This window comes from Grammomys surdaster, unplaced genomic scaffold, assembly GCF_004785775.1.
Source record: "Grammomys surdaster isolate TR1022 unplaced genomic scaffold, NIH_TR_1.0 64, whole genome shotgun sequence".
Taxonomy (NCBI): domain Eukaryota; kingdom Metazoa; phylum Chordata; class Mammalia; order Rodentia; family Muridae; genus Grammomys; species Grammomys surdaster.
The window spans coordinates 15,185,749-15,203,281 of NW_021604566.1; positions in this window are offsets into that span (position 1 = coordinate 15,185,749).

Consider the following 17,533-nt stretch of genomic DNA (forward strand, 5'->3'; position numbering starts at 1 on the left):
AGGAAGGAAGGAAGGAAGGAAGGAAGGAAGGAAGGAAGGAAGGAAGGAAGGAAAGAAGGCAAACACCAAATCAGGTGCTTGAAACATCCAGCAGAAATTGAGATGTTGAGGCAGCCAGCTCAAGTTCCCAATTGACTTTTCTCTCTGTAGCTGAACTTCCTGTGGCTGAATATCTGGCCTGTCTCAGACTGTGGACACTTTTACATCATGAAATAAATAACAGTAACATCCATTGGAAATAGTTTACCTTCTAGCTTCTCTCAAATGCCCAGTGTTTTTACTTGGGGGCTACTTTATCTTCTCCCTGTTACAACATTAGGGGAACAGCTCATTGACAGATAAGGAGACCTGGAGAGTACTTTGAGATAAGCATGCTTGGTTCTGAAACACAGTGGGTGACAAGTACAACCTGAATTCCAGAACTAGATTCTCAATGAACTCTAACAGCACATAACAATCTACTAATATAATATTTGTTACATGAAACAATATAGCAAGGAAAGCCTGCATGGTGGAGTGCCTTCACATTAGCTTCCATAATATTTCTTAAACACTACTCATACACTGACTCCTAGCTACAGCCCCACTTCCTATTCTCTCCAATGTCTGGAGCCAGAGATCTGCTTTGCAATTCAATTGCATTTCCCAAAAGACTCTAGGCAAATCACCTAACCCTCTGGGCTTCAATTTCCTTCTGTATAAAATATGTAAAGTAGCAGCCATACCTCTGGAGGCTTCTGTGAATGAGGTAATCAAAGAATGCATGCAAAAGTGGTATGTATTAGCAAACAGGGCACTGGGAAATAGACACCTAGAGAATTTGCAGAGCATTTGTCACCCCTAAATTCAACTCTTGTTAATTAATACTCTTTGCAACATTCTTCTAGGTCAGAAGCATCAGGATCTTATCAACAGTCGGTCTAGTCTATAAATTATCCTATTATAAATATTAAAATAAAATTGGGGTTAGGGGGTTATCTCATTCAATAAGTAATTACTTTGCAACATGAAGACCTGAAATGAAGCCTCAGAATTTACATTTTGAAAGACAAGCATGATCGTATGTGCTTTATGACATCAGGGAGACAAAACAAGTAGGTTCCTGGAGCTCACTAGCCAACCAATCTAGTCTATTTGGCCAGTTCCAGGCCAATAGGAGAGGGAAATGGTACTTGAGGAATGGTTTCTGGGGTTATTCTCTGGCATCTCCATATATGTATATATAAATATGAACACACACACATGCATCTGCCCATACATGAACACATATACAAAGTCAAAATATATATTTGTAAATATGTATGTATGTATGTATGTATGTATGTGTATGTGTGTGTACAATTTGTATATGTATATGCACAATATATACATTTGTACAACTTATTATTAAAATAACAATGTCTTAAAAATATCATTGGTCCTCTTAGGAAACTTGATCCCAGAAAACCCTTGTGAGTAATTACCTTCAGTTTTTAAACTCCCTGTTGCAAACATTGGAAACCAAATTCCTCATCCTTTGGGGTTGCTGGGCAGAAGCTGGAGAAAATCTTGTCACAATTCCTTGGAAGCATTTGGTCTGCATATCCTGCATTTGAGGAAGCTAACAGCCCACATTCTTGCTTTAAGACTTTTGGACCAGTTTTCCCATGATCTCTCTAAAAGGCTGGCATTAGACTTTCTCCTCTTGGCAATCCCTTATTATTGCCTCCTTACTCCTCCTGCTGGGGTCTTGTGTGGGTCACAAGCATCACTCACACCTGAAATGATAAATGGTTCATCATAACTTCTTCCCATAAAAGTGCTAAACGTACAGCATGTAAGCACATATCCAACGCGAAAGTCCCATCCTGATCATCTCCAGGAGGCCTCAGTCCCTTCTCAGGCCCTTATCATTCCAGACCATTGGTTTCTCACAAGAGACAGAGGTTTTCTCCTTCTTCTATTATCCAAAGTAGAAGGGGAAACTTGTGATTGTCCTTCATAGACACATGAGAATCTTGACATGATCTTCATCACTATCTTATACTCAATGAAGAGAATCCTCTAGTATTTGAAGTTAATTAACAGGAAACTCTTCTGGCTACCACATGAGATGTTCAGAAAGTTCACATTCTTTAGGTGTGTTTAAGAGTCAGTTTGTTTTCATGAAAATTTCAATAGTGTGTTTTCTGCAAGAATGAGGAGAAGGAGAAAGAGGAAGAGGATGAGGAAATCAGGAAGAGGATGAGAAAGAAGATGAAGAAGATGAGAAAGAGGGGAAGAAAGAAGAGGAAGAGAAGGAGGAGGAAGAGGAGGATGAGGAGGAAGAGGAGGAATGGGGAGGAGGAGGAAGAGGAGGAGGAAGAAGAGGAAGAGGAGGAAGAGGAGGAGAAAGAGGGGAGGAGGAGGAAGAGTAGGAGGAAGAGGAGAAGGAGGGAAACCATCTTAGCAGTCTTGTTAACAAAATTAGTTCAATAGACAGAGGTGATGATACCCTTAGAGTCAGCTTCAGGGGAGGCTTGGTATTTCACACACAAGATTTAGAGACACACAGCCGCTATTTATGAAACTTTTTGAAAAGAGGAGCAATTTACACATCTCAGAGAGTTGTTTGGTTTTTTTTTGAGAAATTGTGCCAGGTACACATTTTATATTCTCACCTACTATACAAACAAGTTTCTTAAAATATGAGAACTAATTTAACACCAGTGATATATACTAACAATTCAAAGGCACACATATCACATGAAGATTTCAAATGTTAACTGAAATGAAGTTCATGCATTTATATATATACACACATATATGCAAATATACATTATACATGTAATATATATCATGTATGTATCTACATATACATAATGTATAGAGAAAAGTAAACTTTGTTAATATTAAATTAAATCTGGTAGTCATATCATAAAATAAGGCATCCCTTCAGTCATCAGGTCAGGGCTGCCAATATGGCTCAGTGGAGGAATATAAAACTATCCAGTATTTTCTAAAAGTTTCTGCCCTGCTGTAGACAAGAATAATCTTCTAACCCTGCTGAAACATCAGCGTTATGTTAGTGTGGAATGGGAATTTGAATGATGTTGGGACATCAAAAAGAAAGTTAGAAGATATCTACTCACAAAAAGCCTTATCAAACTTTTAGACCTTTCTTAATACAAAAGTGATGTGCCAGTTTAGTCAGGGTGGATCTAGGTTGCTGGCAGAAACACAAAAATATATAAATATGAGTATCTTAAGACTTGGGGAAAAATATCTCTCTTTCAAAAGTTAAGCACTAGAAATGACCACAAAATTAATTTTATACCTAAAACATCCCTAAATGGCTCCTGGTTAATCCTTAGAAAGAAAGAGAAAGACTCATACAAGCAAACGAGTCACTAAGAGAAAAAAATGAGCAACTAACCAGCAGTTAGGGGGTAGATTGGAGATACCATAGGCAAAGCATTTTAAGTGCCATTTTAAAGGGTATATTTATATACTTAATAAAATTCTATCTGAGACACTTGAGTAATGTTAAATGCAAGTAAAGATCTACTGAGAAAAAGGCCTTGTGGTTTTGTACCTGGGCTTCTCTTTCCTATAACGTATTCAATGAGATGAATAAACACGAAGAAGAAACATTCATCAGGTGTATTAAACAATGAAAACAAAGATTATAGATTTTTGCTTTCTTCCCCTAAGACTCAGAGAAAACTGGATTTAAATTGACTCATATAAAAACAGAAATTTTATGTTGGTCCAAACGGCAAATCTAAGGCTTTTTTTTTTTTTACTGGATCTTTATAATGGCTCTGGAGTAACTATCATAGATGCCATGTTGTCTCAGTTATAAGACTGTGATTTGCCAAGTTAGTACTCCTTCCAAGTACTGCTGCAACCTCTTGCTTTCAATATTACATCTCTAGCACTCAGTGTGAGCCTCTTCCTCCCTCTTATGTACATCTTTGTGATGACATCAGAGCAATGTCTGAACATTGAAGATTTGTGTTCTCCTCCCCAAACTCATATGCTAAAGCCTTAATTTTCAGCATAGTGGCATTAAGAAATTGGCCTTTGGGAAGCAATTAATTCTTTAGGGTGGAGTCCCTATGGATAGGATAAGTGCCCTTCTAAGAAAACATATGAAAACATTTTTTCATTATTTGGCCTATCAAGATACAATTAGAAAGTGGTCATATACAAATAAAAATGCTCTCAGTAGATATCAAAATTTCAGTGCCTCACTCTCAGACTTTCCAGTGTGCAAAACTATGAGACTATAATCACTTTAACCCAACCAGCTTATGGTATACTGCCATACCAGTCCAAATGCCTTAAGAAACCAAGAAACCCATCAGGATACTCCAGGTTGATTTTTCCATCTCAAAATCTTTAGCTTCCCTGACCCTGTTGTCTAAGGTTCTCAGATTCTAACATTCTCAGATTCTAGGACTTTGGGCATGTCCATGTACACTGGCAAGAGGGGAAGTTGTTGTAAAGAAAGTCAGAGTGATGATTGGGAACTTGGTTGCATGAACCTTTTATAAAGAGAACCCTAGATGTTTTTTTTTTATCATGACCTAATTAAGCTATACAGAAAAGGACATAATTAAACTTACATATGTAAAAGACCACACTCACCTCTGTAAAGAGGATGTTAAAGAGGGACATGGTTGGTATGAGGTTCTAGAATCCTGAGAAGGTATGTATGTCCATCTAGGGAAGTGATGAGGGAAACATGCCAAATTGGTACCTGGAAGGTCAGGAGTTGGATTCTGCACATATGTTAAAGAGAGTGACACCAACACAATTTTCTGACAGATTCAAGGTGCTCACAGAAAAAGGAGTTCAATAATAACTTTTGTATCTAAGCAGCTAGAAGGATACAGTTGCCACCAACTTAACTGAAACCTTCTTTATAAGGAGTAGGTTTACAGGACCATGTTAGGCTAGAACTGTGCCTTCAGTTTTAGCTATGTTCAGTTTATCATGACTATTAGACATCCAAATAGTGACATTGAGTAAGACAGTGGATTTAAGAATTTAAAATATAGGGGGAAATTCTGACCTAGAAATATAAATATGACAGTAAAAGAATTGTCAGCATTTTGATATTTTCAGCCTGGAGACTGGGTGGGAATCAAGGAAATAAATGGAAAACAAATAAGAGATGATCAGGAGCTGAATTCTGACAAATCCATGTTTAAGGGAGAACAGAGTGGGACAGATAAAAGGGGAAGGAAGAAAATACATACATACATACATACATACATACATACCTATGTACATACATAATATATACTACATATATGCACATATACATATGTTGGTTGAAAGAGAAATGAGAGTGAATGTATGAAAGAAGATGAGTTGCTATCAGAGACAAACTATCACAGCTCTGTCTGTTTGACCTGAGAGTCAAAGCCAGTGGGCAACACAACACAGCATTACATAACCCAGATCTCTCCATTTGCTAAAACCAATGGCCTATTTTCAGCTTCTATCTTATTTGGAATCTCAGTAGGGTAGACTTCAGTAGACTCTCCAACCTTATATGATTCTGGTATTCTATTACTGAACAATTGTGGTTTGAGGAATTATAAGAAAATTGTACACACAGGAGTGATAAAGTCTACTTTAAACTTTGGAAGTGCCACTCTAAAGCCCTGTAGAAGGATCTCAGAAATGAGAGAAACAAAGAAAACCAAATGATATCAAGCTGCATTTAAGAGAGACAGAGATGAAATGAGAAGGGGGAAGTGGGGTAAGGACACATAGGCCAGATAGCCAATCAGATGAGAGAAAACAAAGGATCTGTGTTCAAAACAACCTGCAAATATCTAAGTGAGCAAAGAGCTAATAATTTTTTCACTGGGAACCATTTTCAAGAAATCAGGCCTTTGGGCTGGGGCAGACACAGAGTTGGTCTGCTCCTGTGGAGATACTGAATCCCCAGAGATACATCTGGGAGTCAGGGACATTCAGGACACACCAGCTACCCAAACCCCACCCTTCCAGAATTCCACATCCCTTCCGCCCCTGCCTGGTCCTTTGGGCTGGGGCAGACACAGAGTTGGTCTGCTCCTGTGGAGATACTGAATCTTCAGCCATCATAGAGGAGCCACTGTACTCAGAGCAGCAGGTAAGAACTCCATCTCACTCCCTAAGCCCCAGAGGCACATCTGGGAGCCAGGGACATTCAGGACACACCAGCTACCCAAACCCCGCCCCTCCAGAATTCCACTTCCCTTCCACCCCTGCCTGGTCCTTTGGGCTGGGGCAGACACAGAATTGGTCTGCTCATGTGGAGATACTGAATCCTCAGCCATCCTAGAGGAGCCACTGCACTCAGAGCAGCCGAGGAGCTACTGCACTCAGAGCAGCAGACTCCAAGGTGGTTTGCAGTTGGGAGACATCGTATCCTGAGCCATCCTAGAGGAACCACTGCACCCAGAGCAGAAGGATTTCCAGATCCAAGAGGTGACCTGAGTCCCAGGAGTTCTTCCACCCAGGAGATTAGGATCATAAGACCACAGAAACATCTGGACACTGAGGAGCTCTGCCACAAGCAAGATAACTGGAAATACAGACTCCAGTCTTATACACTGAGGACAGGTAACACTAGAGTTAACCAGATGGCGAAAGGCAAGTGCAAGACCATAAGCAACAGAAACCAAAGTTTCTTGACATCATCAGTACCCAGTTCTCCCAATATAGCAAGCCCTGGACACCCCATCACACCAGAAGAGCAGGATTCAGAATTAAAATCACTTCTCATGATGATGATAGAGGATTATAAGAAGGAATTAAATAACTCCCTTAAAGAAATACAGGAGAGTACAAGTAAACAGGTAGAAGCCCTTAAAGAGGAATCACAGAAATCACTTAAAGAAATGCAAGAAAACACAAAGAAGGAATTAAACAAAAACATTCAGGATCTGAAAATGGAAATAGAAACAATAAAGAAAGCTCAAAGGGAGACAACCATGGAGATAGAAAACCTAAGAAAGAGATCAGGAGTCATAGACGCAAGCAGCACCACCCAAATAGAAGAGATAGAAGAAAGAATCTCAAATGCAGAAGATACGGTGGAAAATATTGACACAGTTGTCAAAGAAAATGCAAAATGCAAAAAACTCCTAACTCAAAACATCCAGGAAATCCAGGACACAATGAGAAGACCAAACCTAAGGATAATAGGTATAGATGAGAATGAAGATTCCCAACTTAAAGGGCCAGTAAATATCTTCAACAAAATTATTGAGGAAAACTTCCCTAACCTAAAGAACAAGATGCCCATAAACATACAAGAAGTCTACAGAACACCAAATAGACTAGACCAGAAAAGAAATACCTCCCGTCACATAATAATCAAAACATCAGATGCACAAAACAAAGAAAAAATACTAAAAGCAGTAGGGGGAAAAGGTCAAGTAACATATAAAGGCAGACCTATAAGAATTAGACCAGACTTCTCACCAGAGACTATAAAAGCAAGAAGAGCCTGGACTGACATCATACAGACCCTAAGAGAACACAATTGCCAGCCCAGATTACTATACCCAGCAAAACTCTCAATCACTATAGATGGTGAAACCAAGATATTCCATGACAAAACCAAATTTGCACAATATCTTCCCACAAACCCAGCACTTCAAAGGATAATTGATGGAAAATGCCAACACAAGGAGGGAAATTACAACCTAGAAAAAGCAAGGAAGTAATCTTCCAACAACCCCAAAAGAAGATAACTATACAAACATAATTCTACCTCTAATAACAAAAATAACAGGAGGCCACAATCATTTTTCCTTAATATCTCTTAACATCAATGGTCTCAATTCCCCAATAAAAAGACGCAGACTATCAGACTGGATACACAAACAAGACCCAGAATTTTGTTGCATACAAGAAACGCACCTCAGTCACAAAGACAGACACTACTTCAGAATAAAAGGGTGGAAAACAATTTTCCAAGACAATGGTCCCAAGAAACAAGCTGGAGTAGCCATTCTTATATCACATAAAATTGACTTTCATCCAAAATTAATCAAAAAAGATAAGGAAGGACACTTCATATTCATCAAAGGAAAAATCTACCAAGGTGAACCTCTCAATTCTGAACACCTATGTTCCAAATGCAAGGGCACCTACATATGTAAAAGAAACTTTACTAAAGCCCAAAACACACATTAAACCTCACACAATAATAGTGGGGGATTTCAACACCCCACTCTCAGCAATGGACAGATCATGGAAACAGAAACTAAACCAAGACACTTTGACATTAACAGAAGTTATGAACCAAATGGACTTAACAGACATCTATAGAACATTTCATCCTAAAACAAAAGAATATACCTTTTTCTCAGCACCTCATGGTACCTTCTCCAAAATAGACCACATAATTGGTCACAAAACAGGCCTCTACAGATACAAAAAGATTGAAATAATCCCTTGCATCTTATCAGATCACCATGGACTAAGACTGGTCTTTAATAATGACAAAACCAATGGAAAACCCACGTGCACATGGAAACTGAACTACTCTCTACTCAATGATGACTTGGTCAAGGAAGAAATAAAGAAAGAAATTAAAGACTTTTTAGAATTCAATGAAAATGAGGACACATCATACCAAAACTTGTGGGACTCCATGAAGGCAGTGCTAAGAGGAAAACTCATAGCTCTAAGTGCCTACAAAAAGAAACTGGAGAGAGCAAACAACTTGACTGAACAACTAAAAGCTCTAGAACAAAAAGAAGCAAATACACCCAGGAGGAGTAGAAGGCAGGAAATAATCAAACTCAGGGCTGAAATCAACCAAATAGAAACAGAAAGAACAATACAAAATATCAACAAAACCAGGAGCTGGTTCTTTGAGAAAATCAACAAGCTAGATAAACCGTTTGCCAGACTGACCAGAGGGCACAGAGACAGTATCCAAATTAATAAAATCAGAACTGAAATGGGAGACATAACAACAGAAAGTGAAGAAATTCAAAAAATCATTAGATCCTACTACAAAGGCCTATACTCAACAAAACTGGAAAACCTGGACAACTTCCTAGACAGACATCAGGTACCAAAGTTAAATCAGGAGGAGATAAACCACATAAATAGTCCAATAACCACTAAGGAAATAGCAGCAGTCATTAAAAGTCTTCCCACTAAAAAAAGCCCAGGACCAGATGGTTTTAGTGCTGAATTCTATCAGACCTTCAAGGAAGACCTAATACCAATTCTCTTCAAACTATTCCACAAAATAGAAACAGAAAGAACACTACCCAATTCGTTCTATGAAGCTACAATTACACTCATACCCAAACCCCACAAAGACCCGACAAAGAAAGAGAACTTCAGACCAATCTCCCTTATGAACATCGATGCAAAAATACTCAATAAAATTTTAGCAAATCGAATCCAAGAACACATCAAAACAATCATTCATCATGATCAAGTAGGTTTTATCCCAGGAATGCAGGGATGATTCAATATTCGGAAATGCATCAATGTAATCCACTATATAAACAAACTCAAAGAAAAAAAAACATGATCATCTCATTAGATGCTGAGAAAGTATTTGACAAAATTCAACATCCCTTCATGAAAAAAGTCTTGGAAAGATCAGGAATTCAAGGCCCCTACCTAAACATAGTAAAAGCAATTTACAGCAAACCAGTAGCCAACATCAAACTAAATGGAGAGAAACTTGAAGCAATCCCACTAAGATCAAGGACTAGACAAGACTGCCCACTCTCCCCCTACCTATTCAATATAGTACTGGAAGTCCTAGCCAGAACAATTAGACAACAAAAAGAAGTCAAAGGGATACAAATAGGAAAGGAAGAAGTGAAAATATCACTATTTGCAGATGATATGATAGTATACTTAAGTGACCCCCAAACTTCCACCAGAGAACTCCTAAACCTGATAAACAACTTCAGCAAAGTGGCTGGTTATAAAATCAACTCAAACAAATCAGTAGCCTTCCTCTACATGAAAGATAAACAGACTGAAAAAGAAATTAGGGAAATGACACCCTTCACAATAGTTGCAAATAATATGAAATACCTTGGTGTGAATCTAACCAAGCAAGTGAAAGACCTGTATGACAAGAACTTCAGGTCTCTGAAGAAAGAAATTGAAGAAGATCTCAGAAGATGGAAAGATCTCCCATGCTCATGGATTGGCAGGATTAATATAATAAAAATGGCCATCTTGCCAAAAGCAATCTACAGATTCAATGCAATCCCCATTAAAATCCCAACTCAATTCTTCACAGAGTTAGAAAAGGAAATTCTCAAATTCATATGGAATAACAAAAAACCCAGGATAGCGAAAACTATTCTCAACAATAAAAGAACTTCAGGAGGAATCACCATCCCTGACCTCAAGCTGTACTACAGAGCAATAGTGATAAAAACTACCTGGTATTGGTACAGAGACAGGCAGGAAGATCAATGGAATAGAATTGAAGACCCAGAAATGAACCCACACTCCGATGGTCACTTGATCTTTGACAAAGGAGCTAAAACTGTCCAGTGGAAAAAGGACAGCATTTTCAACAAATGGTGCTGGTTCAACTGGAGGACAACATGTAGAAGAATGAAAATTGATCCATTCTTATCTCCTTGTACAAAGCTCAAGTCTAAGTGGATAAAGGACCTCCACATAAAACCAGATACACTGAAACTAATAGAAGAGAAGGTGGGGAAGAGCCTTGAATACTTGGGCACAGGGGAAAAGTTCCTGAACAGAACACCAATGGCATATGCTCTAAGATCAAGAATTGACAAATGGGACTTCATAAAATTGCAAAGTTTCTGTAAGGCAAAGGGCACTGTCAGTAGGACAAAACGACAACCAACAAATTGGGAAAAGATCTTTACCAATCCTTCATCTGATAGAGGGCTAGTAATCAATATATACAAAGAACTCAATAAATTAGACTCCAGACAACCAAATAACCCTATAAAAAAATGGGGTATAGAGCTTAACAAAGAATTTTCAACTGAGGAACCTCGAATGGCTGAGAAGCACCTAAAGAAATGTTCAGTATCCTTAGTAGTCAGGGAAATGCAAATCAAAACAACCCTGAGATTCCATCTCACACCAGTCAGAATGGCTAAGATTAAAAACTCAGGTGATAGTAGATGCTGGCAAGGGTGTGGAGAAAGAGGAACAGTCCTCCATTGTTGGTGGGACTGCAAGATGGTGCAACAACTTTGGAAATCAGTGTGGCGGTTCCTCAGAAAATTGGACATAGCACTACCTGAGGATCCAGCTATACCACTCCTAGGCATATACCCAGAAGATGCTCGAACATATAACAAGGACATATGCTCAACTATGTTCATAGCAGCCTTATTTATAATAGCCAGGAGCTGGAAAGAACCCAGATGTCCTTCAACTGAGGAATGGATTCAAAAAATGTGGTATTTTTACACAATGGAGTATTACTCAGCTATTAAAAACAATGAATTCGAGAGGTTCCTAGGTAAATGGATGGAACTAGAAATTATCATCCTGAGTGAGGTAAGCCAATCACCAAAGAACACACATGGTATTCACTCACTGATTATTGGATATTAGCCCAGAACCTTGAAATGTCCAAGATGCAACTCACAGGCCACATGAAGCTCATGAAGAAGGAAGACCAAGTGGGGGTGATTCAGTCCTTCTTAGAAGGAGCAACAAAATACTCAAGGGAGCAAATATGAAGACAAAGTGAGGGACAGAAACTGAAGGAGGGGCCGTCTGAAGACCATTCCACCTGAGTATCCATCCCATGTGCAATCACCAAAGGTAGATGCTGATGTGAAAGTCAGGAAGTGCATGCTGGTAAGAGCCTGATATGGATGTCTCCTCAGAGGTCTTCAAGAGTCTGACATATTCAGAGGCAGATGCTCACAACTAGCCATTGAACTGATCATGGGGTTCCCAATGGAGGAGTTAGAATGAAGGCCATTGGAGCTGAAAGGGTTTGTGGCCCCATGAGAAGAGGAACAATACCAACCAACCACAGTTCCTAGGGTCTAAACCACCAGCCTGGGAGCACTTAGGGAGGGATCCAGGGCTTCAGCTGAATATGTAAGCATGGAGGACCCTGCTGGGCATAGGTGGAAGAAGAGATCCTTGACTTTGTGAAGGCTGGACACCCCAGGGGTGGGAATTTTGAGGGTAGGGAGGTGGGAGTGGAGGGGTAGGCAGGGGTTACATCCGCAGAGAAGATGGAGGAGGGGATAGGGGGTTCCTGGGTGGGTGGGGGATGGGGTAAGGGGACAATATATGAAATGTAATTAAACATCCAATAAAAAAAAAGAAATCAGATTTTTCAGTGCTACTTCAGATTCTGGCAGTCTGAGGTAAGGATTTGGTATTCGAGGCAAATAACCCAAATTAAACTTCCCAGACATCTGTGTTGTAACCTGCTTTGAGCAACACTGATATAAGCATTTATTGAGCCTCGGGGAGAATCTGTGATTCTCATTGTGTTGAGAAATGTTTTGTGACTTCCTACAGTGTACCACATATAGTGCTAACTGGTAAAGATGCAAAAAGGGACAGAGAGATGGACAAGTGCCTATGCTGTCAACTAGTGCAGGGACAGACACACAAATTCATTGTTATTCATTCTGAGAAGGGATTTGAGAAGAAGCAGAGCCCTGTGAAAGTGCAGAACAAAGGAGCTACTCACTGCAGAAAATTAGTCCAAGTCTCACACAGGAGCAATATTTGGGCTTACACCAGGAGGCTGAGCAGACTGCCCAGAAGTTAAGTCAGCTAAGAGGCAGATAAGAGAGTAAAGACTGGAAATGGAAGAAGCAAGCAAGACCTCCCAGGAGCCAACATGAAGTCAGACATCAGAGTGGGTAACAAGAGGGAAGAGGAAGTGTGAGAAGCCTGCAGTTAATATATGAAAAGAAAGAATGGCCAAGTGTTCACCCTCAGGACATGTCCACTCAAGGGAAGACAGAAAGGCAACTTACAGAAGGAAAGAAGGGTTTATTTTGGTTCACAATTTGAGTAAATACAGTTTATCCCAACAGGAACAGTGTGATGGTAGGATTAAGGTATCTCACTGTACTAAATCCACAATCAGGAAGTAGAGGGGTGAATGCTAGGGCTCCCCTCCTTCCTCACTTTTATTCAGTCTAAGACCTCAGTCCTTGTGATAGAGCAACCAACAATCATATCTTCCCATCTTAGTGAAACTTCTCTGGAAACACCCTCAGAACATAACTAAAGCTGTGTCTTCCAGGTGATTACAAACCCAGTCAAGTTGACAAGGAAAATGAACCATTTTAGCTGTAGGGTATGAGTATAATTGCAAATTCTTTATCTGAGGGCTACCCCTACAAGTCTAATTTAATGAACTTCCCTATTTGGTGCCAAAATAGGTACTTATTTATTTTTGCTCAGAAGCTTCTGAAAAGAAACAACAAAAAAGTATCTTTAAGATAAAATGCATACTTTTGATTGATAAGGATATCCCAGAATGTACAGACTATGAGAAAAGACAATGAAGTCACCATGAATCCCAGCTGTACTACATAGAACAATTCCCAAGGATTTCTGAAAAATTGTCCCTACCAACACTTCAAACCAAGAGAAAACGTCAGATACAGATTGATTTTGTTTCTCCTGAAGTTAATAGAACCCCATCTAGACTGTCTTTTTCATCCAGGCCAGAAATCTTACAGCTGTGATTTTAATGTCACAATGTATGTTCCAATGGCAATTCAACAAAGCAGGCTGACTCAGACAACAGGAACATTATAAGACCCTTATATGGAACAATTGTTGAAACTTTGATTGGTTATTTGATGCTTTTGTTTAATTCAGAAAAGCACTTAAAACACCTAGAGAAACCCTGGATTGATTTTCAGCTTTGGAATTCTGTGTCTACAGAGCAACTCAGAGACAGCTCAATAAATTTGCCAGCATGTTCTACTCTAGCAAGCAGCTAACATGAAGACAGAAACAAGAGCTTACTTATATGGAACTGAAGGAAAAATGTAGACCAAATTCAGTGGATTCACGTGGGTTACCTGAGATAAGACAGGATTCTAAGATTAGGAGAATGTGGACAAAGCCTCAGAGTTTGGATGACATCTGTAAACTACCAGGAATAGAAACAACTCTTCCTGCCTCAGCAGCCAGTAAGTGTCAATGGGTCCTCTGAGAGGACTGCGGCCTCTGAGGGAATTTCTCTATGTTGTAATTTTGACTGACAAGAATCTTAATCTTTTTTTAGGTTTTGTGTTGATGTCCATAGCTGTTGTGAACTGATGTGAGCAACAGCTGTGTCGTGTCCTGGAGTCAGAATGTCACAGTTCTCCTTCCGATCGTCCCATCAGCTCTTATATTTTGTCCACCCTGTTCCCCAAAGATCCTTAAGTATTGTATGAAGGGAGATTGATGTAGATAATTCATCCACAGAAGAACACTCAGAGCTACTTACACTCAGCACTTTGACTACTTATGAGTCTCTGCACTAACTACTACCCATTGCAAAAGGATGCTTCTTTGATCCAAGTTGGGCGCAGCACAAATCTGAGTATAAACATAAATATTTACAACACAGTTTGACATGTTTTTAAGTAATGGAGTTAATGTTGTATCAGAATTTATATCACCAAATGAAGATTATTTATACATAGAAAATACATTTGCTATATAACAACATAATTCTGTGACATTATATATACATAACATACCAAAGGCATAGCTAATGCTGTTCTAAACATAACAATCAAGGAGACTTGGTTGAGTCTGCATTTCTATAAAACTTCATTCATGTATCTGAGACACATCATCAACTAAAAATCACTTATCTAGAATATAATGGATTTAAATTAAGTGTATGTCCAAAAAGCTTCTAAATAATAAATGGAATTTATAACTGTTAGAATTTAACACTGCTTAATTTGTTTTAACTGCCTGTTTAAAAAATCCATGTTGAAATTTAATTGCCCTGGTGATGGCACTAAGGAAAGAATAGGCCATGAGGATTCTGTCCTCATGAATTGATTAATGTCACTAAGACAGGAATGAATAAGTCATCTTGGGAGGGGGTTGCTGATCAAAGGATGGAATTCAGCCACATTTTGTGGCTCCTGTGTCCTTTTGTTTTTTCTCTTCTGCAATGAGCAACAGAAGAATAAATTTCACAAAGGCTCGTGCTATGCACTTAGACTTTAGAACCATATACCAAGTAAACCTTTACCACTTAGAAATTACCTAGTCTCAGCTATTGTTATAGCAACAATGAACGAACTATGAAAATATCAATACACAGCATTATCAGGCAAAACAACACTAAGACTCTGATAAAGGAAAACATGCCATGAATCCAGGGACATTGAAAATCTCTCAGAACTTCCCATCCAGGCTGCAGTGCCTGTATTATTTATGGTAACAATATTTTGCTCACAATATTCTCACTTCGGAAGAGGTACAGCTCTTAATTTAATAACTCTTGCAACATATCAACAAAAATATAGATTAAAAAAAAACAGCATTTCAAGTACTCAATGAAAGAATATATCTTTGTGATTTTATAAGAGTCTTCTTGGAAATCACAAATATAGTTTATTAGCAAATAAATTAATTTTAATGCAAAAATATCCTGGAACTTTTAGCTAAGTTTTTTAGAGATGAATCCCTAATTTGAATAAGACAAATTATGCATATATGTATATTTCATATATATATTTCTATGCATGTAATTTTTCATGTTTGAATGTGGGAAAAAATATTAGAGGGCTGCAGCGGAGGAGTCCCAGAGGCTTCCACACTGTCGGCAGGTCCCACATGCGGGAGGAGGTCTAAGGTTCCAGCAGCCTGGAGGCTTTGGTGGCGGCAGGCCCCAATGACACGAGGAAGTCCAAAAGGGTTCCAAAATTTTGGTTACAATATTCTTGTTTCAAAAGTGTTTATTGTCATGGTGGATGGTGGATGAATCTGGAAGTATCCCGGTAAAACTCAGGGCAGTCCCAAGTTATATAGGGAGGGAGAAAGGGGGAGGATTGGGAAGGATATGAAGAGGATCTGGGGAGGCATGCTTAATTTGCTCCGCCCTCTGGCCTTCATTAGTATGTAAATCCCTAGGGCCTGAGGCCTCTAGTCACACCCTCTATCTGTGCACTTTGGGAGGGGCTGTCTGGCCTACATGACTAAACAATGTAATTCTATGGAGACTAGACTGCTTTTCAGGACCCTGGGTTCTGGGGGTGCACTGAACTCCTGCCGGTTCTCACGCAGAGTCTCAGGGTTCTAGGCAACTGCCCAGCCATGACCCAGAATACCCTTACACAGTCCTACATTTGTATGTGCATTTCAGTGTATATATTTAACCTATTGCCTGAGACCTCTTCATGTGTAACTAAGACACACTATTTCTTATCTACTGAAGCAATAAAATTTCAAAAGTGAACAGAAAAGGGAAAATAATTGTTAAAATGTTAGTTCTTATAGAAATGAGGATTTTATTGTTCTCTGCTGTTGTTTTACTAAGATGATGTAATAGAATCAGTATAAAGCACAGAAAGCCATTGATAGGACACAGAATCCTCATGTAGGCAGATGATTGGAACCCTTCCTGTTGGCAGCTAGAGCATCTAGCAGGAAATCAAGAAAGGAAACCCAGTGTTCACCAGCCTTTGCTAAGCTTTCCATGCTCTGTGGCTCTTCAAATACAGGGATTACAAACCAAGGCAAATAAAATTTGCATTCAAAATTTTGCTTCTAATGTTTTCTTTAATATTCTGTAACAAACTTGCACATTGATTCTCACAAAATCTCAAGAACTAACTTCACAAGTTTATTACTATAGCTTACAGTTCTGTACCTCCCCTACCTACCATGGTGGGGTGGTGTAATTGTAGGCTTCTGCTACCTTCAAACATGGCAATACAACAGACCACCATGTTCAAATCTTACCAGTATGGTAAATGTCAGTAGTTAAAATCCACATAAAAAATAAATAAAACCCTTAAATTGTAAGAGAGTGAATAGAACTCAAGATAAGGGAGAAGGGAGGATGAAGAAGAAAGAAGACTATTGTTTTAGAAAAAAGCTAGTTTTTTTTCCTCCTAAAACTATCCTAAAATGAACTCCTCAAAAGCAGGAGCACAGGGCTAGGAATTTTGCCCATTTGGTAGAGTGCATACCTAAAATGCATGAGGCCTTTGTTCAATCCCCAGCACCATGTTAACTAGATATGGCAAAGCACATATGGCTGTCATCCCTGCACTTGAGAGGTAGAAGCAGGAGGATCAAGAATTCAGGATCCTCCTCCACATAGGGACTTAGGAACCAGTCTGGGTTATATGAGACACAACTTTAAAAAGAAAAATAAACAACACAACAAAACAGAAACACAAATAGCAGTTTTGTCCGATTAATATTGTTCCCATTACAGTCTTATTACCACTATTAATTACAAATTTTAACTTTGTGAAGTTACTGGTTATAACTGACTTCTTTTACAGAGAATGCTTGAGAGTGATAACAAAGAACAGCCCACAACAAGTGAGTGTCTGGCTAGCAGGCAGAG